Source organism: Pongo abelii, chromosome X, assembly GCF_028885655.2.
Source record: "Pongo abelii isolate AG06213 chromosome X, NHGRI_mPonAbe1-v2.0_pri, whole genome shotgun sequence".
Lineage (NCBI taxonomy): Eukaryota > Metazoa > Chordata > Mammalia > Primates > Hominidae > Pongo > Pongo abelii.
The window spans coordinates 106618421-106632139 of NC_072008.2; the positions used below are offsets into that span (position 1 = coordinate 106618421).

Here is a 13719-nt window from a genome sequence, read left to right on the forward strand (position 1 = left end):
AAAATTAAAACACGTCTTATCAAAATTTGTGGAATGCAGTGAAAGCCGTGCTGAGGGGGAAAATTATGGCATTATATGCATATATTAGAAATGAAAGATATAAAATGATACCAACTGCCTATAACCTTTCCCAGAAAGTGGAAAAGAATGAAACAATTCCCAACTTATTTTATGAGGCCAGCATTACCGTAATACCAAGTCCAGACAAAACATTACAAGAAAATGACAAATACCTCTCATGAACATAGATGCAAAAATTCTTAACAAAGTATTAGCAAATTTAATCCAACAATATAAAAAAGGATAATATATCAAGAACAAGTGGGATTCATCCCACGAATGGAAGTCTGTTCTATCATTTATAAATCAATTAATGTAATTCATCATATTAACAGACTAAATAGCAACCATATGATCCTATTAATAGATACAGAAAAAAGCTGACAAAATCTAACATCCATTCATGATAAAAATGCTTGACAAACTAGGAATGGAGGGGAATTTCCTCAACTTGATAAAGAACATCTTTTTTTTTTTTTTTTTGAGATGGAGTCTCGCTCTGTCACCCAGGCTGGAGTGCAGTGGCGCGATCTCGGCTCACTGCAAGCTCCGCCTCCAGGGTTCACGCCATTCTCCTGCCTCAGCCTCCCGAGTACCTGGAGTACAGGCGCCTGCTAGCATGCCTGGCTATTTTTTTGTATTTTTAGTAGAGACAAGGTTTCACCATGTTAGCCAGGATGGTCTCAATCTTCTGACCTCGTGATCCATCCACCTCAGCCTCCCAAAGTGCTGGGATTACAGTCGTGAGCCACCACGCCTGGCCAAGAACATACATTAAAAAAAAAAAAAAAACAAAAAAAAAAACCTACAACTAATATCATACTTCATGATGAGAAACTTGGAGCTTTCTGCTAAGATCAGAAACAAGGAAAAAAACAAAAAGACAACAACAAAAAAAGGCAAGAACATTTCATCTCAGCACTGCATTCCAACATATTGGAAGTCCTAGATAATGCAATAAAGCAAGAAAAGGAAATAAACTGTATATGGATTGGGAAGAAAGAAATAAAAGTGTCTTTGTAGTTAACATAATTTTCTATGCAGAAAATCTGAAATAATTGACAAAAAACTGCTGGAAATGGAACTAATAATTATAGCAGGGTTGCAGGATACAAAATTAATATACAAAAATTAATTGCTTTCCTATATACCAGCAATGAACAAGTAGAATTTGAAATTTATAACACATTATCAAGGAGCATGATTGCTGGATTGTATGGTAAGAGTATATTTAGTTTTGTAAGAAACTACCAAACTGTCTTCCAAACTGGCTGTACCATTTTTATTCCCACCTTCAATGAACTGGAGTTCCTGTTGCTCTACAGCATTTGGTATTATCAGTGTTTTGGATTTTGGACATTCTAACAGGTGTGTAGTAGTATCTTGTTTTTTTTTAATTTGCAATTCCTTAATGACATATGATGTCAAATATCTTTTCATATGCACATTTACATTAGCGCCCCCCAAAATAAAATACTTAAGTATAAATTTAACAAGATATGTACAAGTTCTATATAAAGAAAACTACAAAACTTTGATGGATGATATCAAATAATAACTAAATAAATGAAGAAATAGTCCATGTTCATGGATAAGAAGAATCAATATTGTCAAGCTGTCAGTTCTTCCCAAATTCTTCTATAGCTTGAATACAATCCCAATCAAAATCCCAGCAAATTATTTTGTGGATATCAATAAACTGATTCTAAAGTATTTATGGAGAGGCAAAAGGCCCAGAATAGCCAACTCGATATTGGAAAGGAAGAACAAAGAGGTTGACACTACCAAATTTCAAGACTTACTATAAAGCTACAGTAATCAAGACTGTGTGGTATTGGTGAAAGGGTAGACAAATAGATCAATGGGACAGTAGAGATAGCCCAGAAATAGACTCACGTAAATAGTCAACTGATGTTTGGTAAAGGAGCAAATGCAATACCATGGAGCAAAGATGGTCTCTTCAACAAATAGTACTGGAATAACCAGACATACACATGCAGAAACAAACAAACAAACAAACAAAAAACAAAAAAAAAACACCCAGACCTTACACTCTTCAAAAAATTAACTCGAAATAGATCAGAGACTTAGATGTAAAACACAAAATGATAAAACTCCTAGAAGATAACATAGGAGAAAATCTAGATGACATTGGATATGATGATGACCTTTTAGATACAACACCAAAGGTATGATCCATGGAATAACCGATAAGCTGGACTTCATTAAAATTAAAAAGCTTTCATCTTCATTCTTAATTAAATAAGTTCCTGCTTTCCTGCTCTGGTGCTGAATTCCTGGCTTGGCCCCCTAAGCACATGATTCTTCCATGCCACTCCCAGGGAAGTTCAAGTTTTCTGACCTGGCTATGCCTGTTTAATCCTACTCTCCTGGCTGGGAGACAGGGAAGCTTGTCCAGCGGGTGTTGATACCTGGGGGTTGAGGCTGGCAGAAGGAAGGTCTTATGGGTAAGTGAGCCAATCCAATGGAGAAGAGAAAGTTGGAAAATCAAGTGAGGCAGGTAGAAGTTGGTAAACCAGAGAAGCAGAGCCAAACGGGTCAGGAAAGGAAGAAGGGCTGGAGCCCAAAGCCAAGAATATAAGCACATGGAGGGCAGGGAACCATATACAGCAGGCTAAGCCATGAGCTGGTTTGGATAAATATTAGAAATAGAGGCCTTTTGCCTGTTTTCTGTGTGATGTATGACTAGATCTGCCCCAATTTAAAGAGCCAACAATGAGTATAAAATGCTCACTGACTTCAGTCCTACCCAGTCCAGACCATGGGTCCCAACATCTATGGGAGGTAGTACAGTAAAATGGAAAGAATATGAGCTTTGGAATAAGACCAGGGCTTAAATTCTGGCTCTTTGTCTTAGTAGCTGTGTGACCGTGGGCAAGTTACTCTCAGCTTCAGCTTTTTTATATGAAAAAGAGAGACAGAATCTGCCTCACAGAGTCATTGTGATGATAAAATGAACCTATATTAATGATCCAAGATGGCCCTTGGTATCTCACAGGCACTCAACAGATGATAGCCCCCTTCCTTCAAAGGCACCTATCATAACTGGCCTTGTATTTCTATTTAGTTGAATGAAGCACGTCTCTATCTTTAGCCAGATCTTAAACTTGTTGAGGGCGCACACTGTGTGTGAATCATTTTCATACATATTTACTTTTTAAAGCAATGTATTTTTCTGATTACAAATATCGTGTAAATTTATACAAAATCTAAATGTTGCAAAACACTAAACACAGGAGAAATCTCTAGTATTCTCTCCCACCTTCCCAAACAGAACTGCTGAAAAAAGCTTGAAACATTTTCCTCTACCCCCCCGCCAATATTGTTGGTTTTGTATTTTACAAAAATGGGATCATTGTTAACATATGATTCTCAAAATAAATCTAAAACAAAGAAGTATAAGTTTCATACAAATAGAGAATTCATACGTATCAAAGATTTATTTAACTCATTGAGGAGGAAACCAGTAAGGCGGCAGCCAACTCAAAAGAGGATATGAAAACTGGTATTTTATATATAGTCAGTAAAAACACGAAAGGAATACTAAAATAAGATTGCTAAATTAGAATCAAAGCTGGTTAATGTTCTACAGGGCAATAAGAACCAAAATAGTGGTGTCTTTTAAAAAATAATTTAATGAACATATAGTTTAATATATAGTTTTATTTCTACAAAGATGCATTTAAAATTACAATTTTAGAGCCAAGACAGTTCTATTAAATCAATTGTCAATATTAACATAATTGATTGTCTGTTTCATCCAATAATGTTATAGTCCAGGTTTTTCTTTTAAAAAAGACTATTTTTTTATTTTATTATTATTATACTTTAAGTTTTAGGGTACATGTGCACAATGTGCAGGTTAGTTACATATGTATACATGTGCCATGCTGGTGTGCTGCACCCATTAACTCGTCACTTAGCATTAGGTTAGGTTCACAGCAAAACTGAAAGGAAGGTAGGAAGATTTTCCACATATACCCTCCCCCTACAAGTGCATAGCCTCCCTCTTCATCAACATCGCTCATCAGAGTAGTGCATTTGTTACAATTGATGAAGATACATTGACACATCATAATCACCCAAAGTTCATAGTTTACATTAAGGTTCATTCGATGTTGTACATTCTATGGGTTTGGACAAATATATAATGATATGTACCCACCAATGTAGTATCATACAGAGTAATTTCACTGCCCTAAAAAATCCTCTGTGCTCCACTTATTCATCCCTCCCCTTCTCCCTGTGGCGTCTTCTTTAGGTGGACAGAAAACAATGTCACTGCATCTTGCCAGTTTTACAGAATTGTAAATTGACTGGAATCTCATCAATTGTGTTAAATTGCAATTGTCTAGACGTAGAGAGTCAGATGACCCTCAGAGAGGCCTGTTAAAAAAAATTATCTTAACATGACATTAAAGCATCAAGTAGTCATCTTTCCTTTTGTATTAGTTTCCTAGTGCTGCTGTAACAAATTACGAAAAACTAGGTGGCTTAAAACAACACACATTTATTCTCTTAACAGTTCTGGAGATCAGAAGTTAGAAATCTGTTTCACAAGGCTGAAATCAACATGTCAGAAGGGCCATGTTCCTTTTGGAGGTTCTATGAGAGAATGTTTCCATGCTTTTTCCAGCTTCTGAAGCTGCTTTCTCGTACTCCTTGGTTCGTGGCCTCTTCCTCCATCTTTAAAACCAACAGCATAGCATCCTCAAATCTCTTTGCCTCCATCTTCGCATCACCTTCTCTCTTATAAGGATCCTTGTGATTACATCAAGCACACCTGGATAATTCAAGGTAACTCCCCTATTTCAAGGTAAACTGATTTGCAACCTTATTCCCCCAGCTATGTAACATAACATATTCACAGGTTCTGAGGAGCAGGACATGGAGATCTTAAGTGGGGGTAGTCATTATTCTTCCCATCTTACTCTTGCTTCCAAATTTTGAATGATTCTTTATAGCCTCATCTTACACATTTTATTCTTCAACTTGCTTTTGTCACTTAAAAATTTTTTTTTTAGTTTTTGAGACAGGATCTTGCTGTGTCACCCATTCTGGGGTGCAGTGGTGCGATCATGGCTCACTGCAGCCTCAATCTCCTGAGCTCAAGTGATCCTCCCACCTCAGCCTCCCAAGTAGCTGGGACTACAGATACACACCACTATGCCTGACTGATTTTTCTTTTTCTTTTTAGTAGAGTCGCGGTCTCACTCTGTTGCCCAGGCTGATCTCAGATTCCTAAGTTCAAGCAATCCTCCTGCCTTGGCCTCCCAAAGTGCTGGGATTACAGGCGTGAGCCACCACACCTGACCTGTCCCTTATCTTCTCATTCAGCACATGCTGTATGCAGCCACCCCATTCCTCTTAATGGGTAGATAGTATTCCAATTATGGAACTGTTACAGTTTAGTCATTTCCCCATAGATGAAAATTTAAGTTATCAGTTTTTCACCATTATAAACAGAGGGGCAATGAACACCCCTATGCATAACTCTTCGTGTAATTGTGACTATGTTTCCATAGGAAAATTTTCTGGTGGTTAAAATTCTGAGACACAATGTATGTCAATTTAATTTTCACAAATATTAACAAATCACTTTTCAAAATGTACATCAATATCTTACACTCATACCAATAACGTGTGAGAGTACCTGTTTATCTTCCACATCTCTTACACTAGGTATATGGAATTCATTTTTAAGTCTTTCAGGATCTACACAGCATTTTGAGATATCCATATAGGTTTTCTTGGCAAAAAATAAAAGCTTAATCCTTGGTGAATTGAATGTTAAAACAATGCAAATCCATGTGTATAACTCAGAGGGTTTATCCTAACAATGATGCATTGGTAACAGATAATGTGTGTAAATGTGCTTTTCATATTATAAAGTGCTATTCAGATATTATTTTCATGCATGGAGTGTGTGTGTGTGTGTGTGCGCACGTGTATGTAAGTGTGTGTGTGTGTGTTTGAAATGGAGTCTTACTCCATAGCCAAAGCTGGAGTGCAGTGGCATGATCTCGGCTCACTGCAACCTCCTGGGCTCAAGCGATTCTCATGCCTCAGCCTCCCAAGTAGCTGTGAGTACAGGTGCACGCCACGATGCCTGGCTAATTTTTTGTATTTTAGTAGAGACAGGGTTTCACCATGTTGCCCAGGATGGTCTCGAACTCCTGAGCTCAGGTGATCCACCTGCATTGGCCTCCCAAAGTGCTGAGATTACAGGTGTGAGCCACCGCGCCCGGCTGGAATGTGTGTTCTTTTCATACTTAGTTCACATATCTCACACAGGTTGGCCTCACTACTTGCCAGTTTCACACAGTGTACGTTCTTTTGCCAAGACTCAACATATTTCCGCTATGTACCCCAAGGGCTCTAAGGTCTAAAGTGTGTGACTGATTGCGCCAATCCTTCAGGAGGAAAGACGTGGTAAGATTATGGACATATGTGTCCTCTGAAGATAGTAAGACAGCCCAATAGCAAAGGCTTCAGAGAACAAGGGTTCCCACTCTTGAGTAGGTAAGTATTTCACAGGGTAGAGTCAGCTGATTATGTACTAAAGAATTTCCTAGATATAAAGCCCCATGGGCTTAGATGGAAAGTCCTGGTGAGTACCCTACCCCACAGATGCCCGCCCCACCCTCACCCTGGAACGTGACAATAAACTCTGTAATGTTAAGGACCATGACCATACGAGATGCAGGCATGAAGGGGCTAGCTGAAAGGGCACTGAAGGTTGACCTAGGCTCTAGGGAGGGGCATTATTCTCTACTGTCCACTTCCCTCGGCCTGCTCTAGAACTAGAAGTCAGCTTCCTAGCAGGAGTAAGAGCAGTGCTGGCAAGATGAAGTGGAAGGGAATGGGCTTCAGCACTGGCCTGATTGGTTGTTCCTGGAGTCAGAGTTCATACAACCCTTAGCAGGAACTGCTCTCTCCAGTTTTCTTCCCACAACCACAGTTTGAAAGGTGTGTAAGGAAGAGCATACAGGAGTTAATGTCCTGAAACTAGAAAGGAAATGGGCCCCTCTACCATCCTTCTCCTCACTATCCCAGTACAAATCTACAAGTACATGTGAGCATATGCTCAGCTTTCATCTCAGGCTTTTTAGGACTTCTCTCTCTAGAGAGAATTCAGTGGTGCCTCCTGATAAGGAGCGTTTAAGGGGAAAATATGTTTGGGATGAACCCAACCATAGCTCAGAAAATACTGCTGAAACCACTAACACATTAAAATGCTTTCATAAGGACCTAAGAGGACTTAGAGGCTTGTACCATGATTAAGAGCGTAAGCTCTGGAGCCTAAGGGCATAGGACTGAATCCTGTCTCTGACACTAGCTGTGACCTTGGACAAGCCTCTTAACTTTCCTATGCCTTAGAATCAACTGTAAAATGGGAGATAACAATACCTACCTCATAAGGGTTGTTGTGAGGATCGAATGAAATAATGCATATAGGCCTGGCACAGTGGCTCACGCCTGTGATCCCAACACTTTGGGAGGCCAAGGCAAGTGGATCACCTGAGGTCAGGAGTTCAAGACCAGCCTGGCCAACATGGTGAAACCCCGTCTCTACAAAAATACAAAAATCAGCTGGGCATGATGGCGGGTCCCTGTAATTCCAGCTACTTGGGAGGCTGAGGCGGGAGAATCACTTGAACCCACAAGGCGGATGTTGTAGTGAGCCGAGATCGCACCACTGCACTCCAGCCTGGGTGACAGATCGAGACTCCAACTCAAAAAAAAAAAAAAAAAAAAAAAAAAGCATATAAAACACCTAGTACCATGCCAGGAATATAGTAAGTGCTCATAAATATAAGCTATTATTTAGTTCTCCCACAGTGCCTCACAGTCCTACGCCCATAGTCTTTTAAGTTCTTGTGGAGCAAATGAAATTGAAAACTATTAGTTTATTTCTTTTCCTAACATGCAAATTTGCCCATACTTAGCCTACCAAATTTCCAATAATATGAGAATAGCTGTTGTTACAATGGCCTACTTTTCTTTTCCCCAAACTTCATAGTTCTGTCTGCCTTTTCCAGAAACTATTTGCTGGCTCTGTCTCTGCCTCCTCTCCACTCAGCAAGACTTGTCCCTACACATGTACCCTATGTTGCTTTAAGATTTCAGAGAGTAGGCCAGGTGTGGTGGCTCACGCCTGTAATCCCAGCACTTTGGGAGGCCGAGGCAGGCGGATCACCTGAGGTCGGGAGTTCAAGACCAGCCTGACCAACATGGAGAAACCCCGTCTCTACTAAAAATACAAAATTAGCCAGGCATGGTGGCACATACCTGTAATCCCAGCTACTTGGGAGGCTGAGGCAGGAGAATCACTTGAACCTGGGAGGTGGAGGTGGTGGTGAGCCAAGATCATGCCACTGCACTCCAGCCTGGGCAACAAGAGCAAAATTCCGTCTTAAAAAAAAAAAAAAAGATTTCAGAGAGGACTGCGTGGCCTCGGCTCGTGGGTCTCTGAGACCTGAAAATTGAGAGCATTTTCGCACCCCAGAGGCTGCTACTGGCGGCCCTGCGGCCTTCACCATGCCACAGAACGAATATATTGAATTACACTGTAAACGCTATGGATATCGTTTGGATTACCATGAGAAAAAGAGAAAGAAGGAAAGTCGAGAGGCTCACGAATGTTCAAAGAAGGCAAAGAAAATGATGGTCTGAAGGCTAAGCTTTACCATAAACCACGCCATGCTGAGAAAATACGAATGAAAAAGACTATCAAGATGCATGGAAAGAGAAACACCAAACAAAAGAATAATGAAAAGACTCCCTAACTGCCCTGGCCAGAACTTCCAACACTATGTTGAATAGGAGTGGTGAGAGAAGGCATCCCTGTCTTGTGCCAGTTTTCAAAGGGAATGCTTCCAGTTTTTGCCCATTCAGTATGATATTGGCTGTGGGTTTGTCATAGATAGCTCTTATTGAGATACGTCCCATCAATACCTAATTTATTGAGAGTTTTTAGCATGAAGTGTTGTTGAATTTTGTCAAAGGCCTTTTCTGCATCTATTTAGATAATCATGTGGTTTTTGTCTTTGGTTCTGTTTATATGCTGGATTACATTTATTGATTTGCGTATATTGAACCAGCCTTGCAGCCCAGGGATGAAGCCCACTTGATCATGGTGGATAAGTTTTTTGATGTGCTGCTGGATTCGGTTTGCCAGTACTTTATTGAGGATTTTTGCATCAATGTTCATCAAGGATATTGGTCTAAAATTCTCTTTTTTGGTTGTGTCTCTGCCCGGCTTTGGTATCAGGATGATGCTGGCCTCATAAATCAGGCAGGAGAAGGAAATAAAGGGTATTCAATTAGGAAAAGAGGAAGTCAAATTGTCCCTGTTTGCAGACGACATGATTGTATATCTAGAAAACCCCATTGTCTCAGCCCAAAATCTCCTTAAGCTGATAAGCAACTTCAGCAAAGTTTCAGGATACAAAATCAATGTACAAAAATCACAAGCATTCTTATACACCAATAACAGACAAACAGAGAGCCAAACCATGAGTGAACTCCCATTCACAATCACTTCAAAGAGAGTAAAATACTTAGGAATCCAACTTACAAGGGACGTGAAGGACCTCTTCAAGGAGAACTACAAACCACTGCTCAATGAAATAAAAGAGGATACAAACAAATGGAAGAACATTCCATGCTCATGGGTAGGAATAATCAATATCATGAAAATGGCCACACTACCCAAGGTAATTTATAGATTCAATGCCATCCCCATCAAGCTACCAATGACTTTCTTCACAGAACTGGAAACAACTACTTTAAAGTTCATATGGAACCAAAAAAGAGCCCGCATCGCCAAGTCAATCCTAAGCCAAAAGAACAAAGCTGGAGGCATCATGCTACCTGACTTCAAACTATACTACAAGGCTACAGTAACAAAAACAGCATGGTACTGGTACCAAAGCAGAGATATAGATCAATGGAACACAACAGAGCCCTCAGAAATAACGCTGCATATCTACAACTATCCGATCTTTGACAAACCTGAGAAAAACAAGCAATGGGGAAAGGAGTCCCTATTTAATAAATGGTGCTGGGTAGCCATATGTAGAAAGCTGAAACTGGATCCCTTCCTTACACCTTATACAAAAATTAATTCAAGATGGATTAAAGACTTAAACGTTAGACCTAAAACCATAAAAACCCGAGAAGAAAACCTAGGCATTACCATTCAGGACATAGGCATGGGCAAGGACTTCATGTCTAAAACACCAAAAGCAATGGCAACAAAAGCCAAAATTGACAAATGGGATCTAATTAAACTAAAGAGCTTCTGCACAGCAAAAGAAACTACCATCAGAGTGAACAGGCAACCTACAACATGGGAGAAAATTTTCACAACCTACTCATCTGACAAAGGGCCAATATCCAGAATCTACAATGAACTCCAACAAATTTACAAGAAAAAAACAAACAACCCCATCAAAAAGTGGGCAAAGGATATGAACAGACACTTCTCGAAAGAAGACATTTATGCTGCCAAAAGACACATGAAAAAATGCTCATCATCACTGGCCATCAGAGAAATGCAAATGAAAACCACAATGAGATACCATGTCACACCAGTTAGAATGGCAATCATTAAAAAGTCAGGAAACAACAGGTGCTGGAGAGGATGTAGAGAAATAGGAACACTTTTACACTGTTGGTGGGACTGTAAACTAGTTCAACCCCTGTGGAAGTCAGTGTGGCAATTCCTCAGGGATCTAGAGCTAGAAATACCATTTGACCCAGCCATCCCATTACCGGGTATATACCCAAAGGACTATAAATCATGCTGCTATAAAGACACATGCACACGTATGTTTATTGTGGCACTTTTCACAATAGCAAAGACTTGGAACCAACCCAAATGTCCAACAATGATAGACTGGATTAAGAAAATGTGGCACATATACACCATGGAATACTATGCAGCCATAAAAAATGATGAGTTCATGTCCTTTGTAGGGACATGGATGAAATTGGAAATCATCATTCTCAGTAAACTATCGCAAAGACAAAAACCCAAACACCGCATGTTCTCACTCATAGATGGGAATTGAACAATGAGAACACATGGACACAGGAAGGGGAACATCACACTCTGGGGACTGTTGTGGGGTGGGGGGATGGGGGAGGGATAGCATTAGAAGATATACCTAATGCTAAGTGATGAGTTAATGGGTGCAGCACACCAGCATGGCACATGTATACGTATGTAACTAACCTGCACATTGTGCACATGTACCCTAAAACTTAAAGCATAATTAAAAAAAAGAAAGAAAGAAAAGACTCCACAGGGATCAGTACCTGCCTATTTGCTGGACAGAGAGGGACAATCTCGAGCTACAGTACTTTCCAATATGATTAAACAGAAATGAAAAGAGAAGGTGGGAAAATGGGAAGTCCCTCTGCCTGAAGTATGTGTCCAAGGAGAAACAAAAGTATGAAAAGTTATTTGAACAGGAAAGAGAAAGAAGAAGGCATGGAAGAGGATGGTTACTAAAGTCTGCTTTGTTGGAGATGGCTTTACAAGAAAACCACCTAAATATGAAAGACTCATCAGGCCAATGGGCTTGTGTTTCAAGAAAGCCCATGTAACACATCCTGAACTGAAAGCCACCTTTTGCCTACCAATACTTGGTGTAAAGAAGAATCCCTCATCCCCACTGTATACAACTTTGGGTGTTATTACCAAAGGTACTGTCATTGAGGTAAATGTGAGCAAACTGGGACTTGTGACGCAAGGAGGCAAAGTTATTTGGGGAAAATATGCCCAGGTTACCAACAATCCTGAAAATGATGGATGCATAAATGCAGTCTTACTGGTTTGACAGCAATTTAATATATAATTATTGAGGACTACAAACCAATTGAAAAAACTGCCATTACTGTGATGTTTCTGAATACCACCAAACAGCCTTACATGTCTGCAATCATCAAGAGATTTATTTATTAAATTGCAAACATTAAAATGGTTAAAAAAAGATTTCAGAAAGTAAAAAGAGAGTAGTCAATTTTAAAAGTGTTTGCAAGTGGAAGGGAGCATGTTCCCTGCCCCACTACCATATTTCACAATTCCATCTTCTGTGTATCTGGAGGATTTTTACAGAACCAAAAGGCCACCATCTGTAGGAAGTTCTAAGGGTTCATTTACATAATGTATCACTACAGTCTTTTCTCCTTGGGTGAGGGCAGCAGGTTTTTCAGGTCAGAAGCTGCTCCACACCCCTAAACTCTCTGCATTCCCAGGATGTTAGGTCACTGAGGAAGCTGGGGAGGATACACGGAAGGAAAATTCTGCCTGGTCTAGTACTGAGGCACACTTTTTGCCCTGTGTAGCATCATTTTATCTCCAATTGACTTGCTTAGATCAGTATGTGTCTATATGTTTCCATAGCACCCACTCCTTAAGTAGCTGATTCACATGGCTTTTATGGACCAAATTATTGTTCCATGCTGCTCTTGATTTTACTTGAGGGTACGGTGACTATTGGGGAGAAATTCTTGCTTGAATTCCAAAGAAGTAATGTGTTCTTCTGGAGGTCTGATAGATTAGTTCTTTCAAGGTCACCTTGAATAACATAGTTAGAAGACAGCAGGTGAGCTTTATATGACTATAACCTAAGTCTCTTCATCATGAAAAATGGAATGAGGGAGTTGGGGTTGAAGAAAGGAGCTCTCCACTGTTCCAAAGCAAGTCCATACAGTCTCTCCCAAATTAAGTATATAATCCTTTTAGTCCCAAACAGTGGCTGATGAAGGGAAAACCATGCTAGCCATGCCAAGAAATAAGATACTTTGGTTAACAGCCCTGCTACTTAGAAGAGAGGGCTCCCTCGACATAATGTCCTGGCATTGGATAAGAGGAGAGGAAATGACTAAAGATAAATTCTTAGCATGCTACCAAGAGTAAAATTGGATGAGGACGGGAAGCCCTAGGTCAGACTGTTCACAATTTCTTGAAGTGTTGTGGTGGCCACGACTGGTATACATTACTAGGAGTTCTTTTAATTGTCCTGGTCTGTGAGGGGCAAGCATTTGTTAGGTAAATGCTGGGATATTTGGTCCCAATAGGCAGTGGCTATAGTAACTTCAATCCCTTGGTTACCTCAGAGGTAGCTGGCTGACATTCCTATCAAAATACCCAACTGATATGAGATGTAAACATTGAGATATAGGAGAAAAGGAGACATGCATTCGTCCACTGGGGGTATAGGAATGAACAGACGGTTGATAAACATATGTTCCTTGTTATAAAGTAAAATCCTGGCTGGGTGAGGTGGCTCATGCCTGTAATCCCAGTGCTTTGGGAGACCGAGGCGGGTGGATCACTTGAGGTCAGGAGTTCGAGATCAGCCTGGCCAACATGGTGAAACCCCATCTCTACTAAAAATACAAAAATTAGCCAGGTGTGGTGGCTAGCGGCTGTAATCCCAGCTACTCGGGAGGCTGAGGCAGGAGAACTGCTTGAACCCAGGAGGCAGAGGCTGCAGTGAGCCAAGATCACACCACTGCACTCCAGCCTAGAAAACAGAGCGAGACTCCATCTCAAAAAAGAAAAAAAAAAAAAAAAGTAAACTCCTGTAGGCAGAAACCAGTACTGATGATGATTTAATGTGA

The 13719-nt window shown here is 40.2% G+C and overlaps 1 pseudogene; it reads left to right on the forward strand.

The window, feature by feature from the left end:
• Positions 1–8614: 8614 nt before the first annotated feature.
• Positions 8615–12009, forward strand: LOC100439581 (ribosome biogenesis protein NSA2 homolog; annotated as a pseudogene).
• Positions 12010–13719: the final 1710 nt, after the last annotated feature.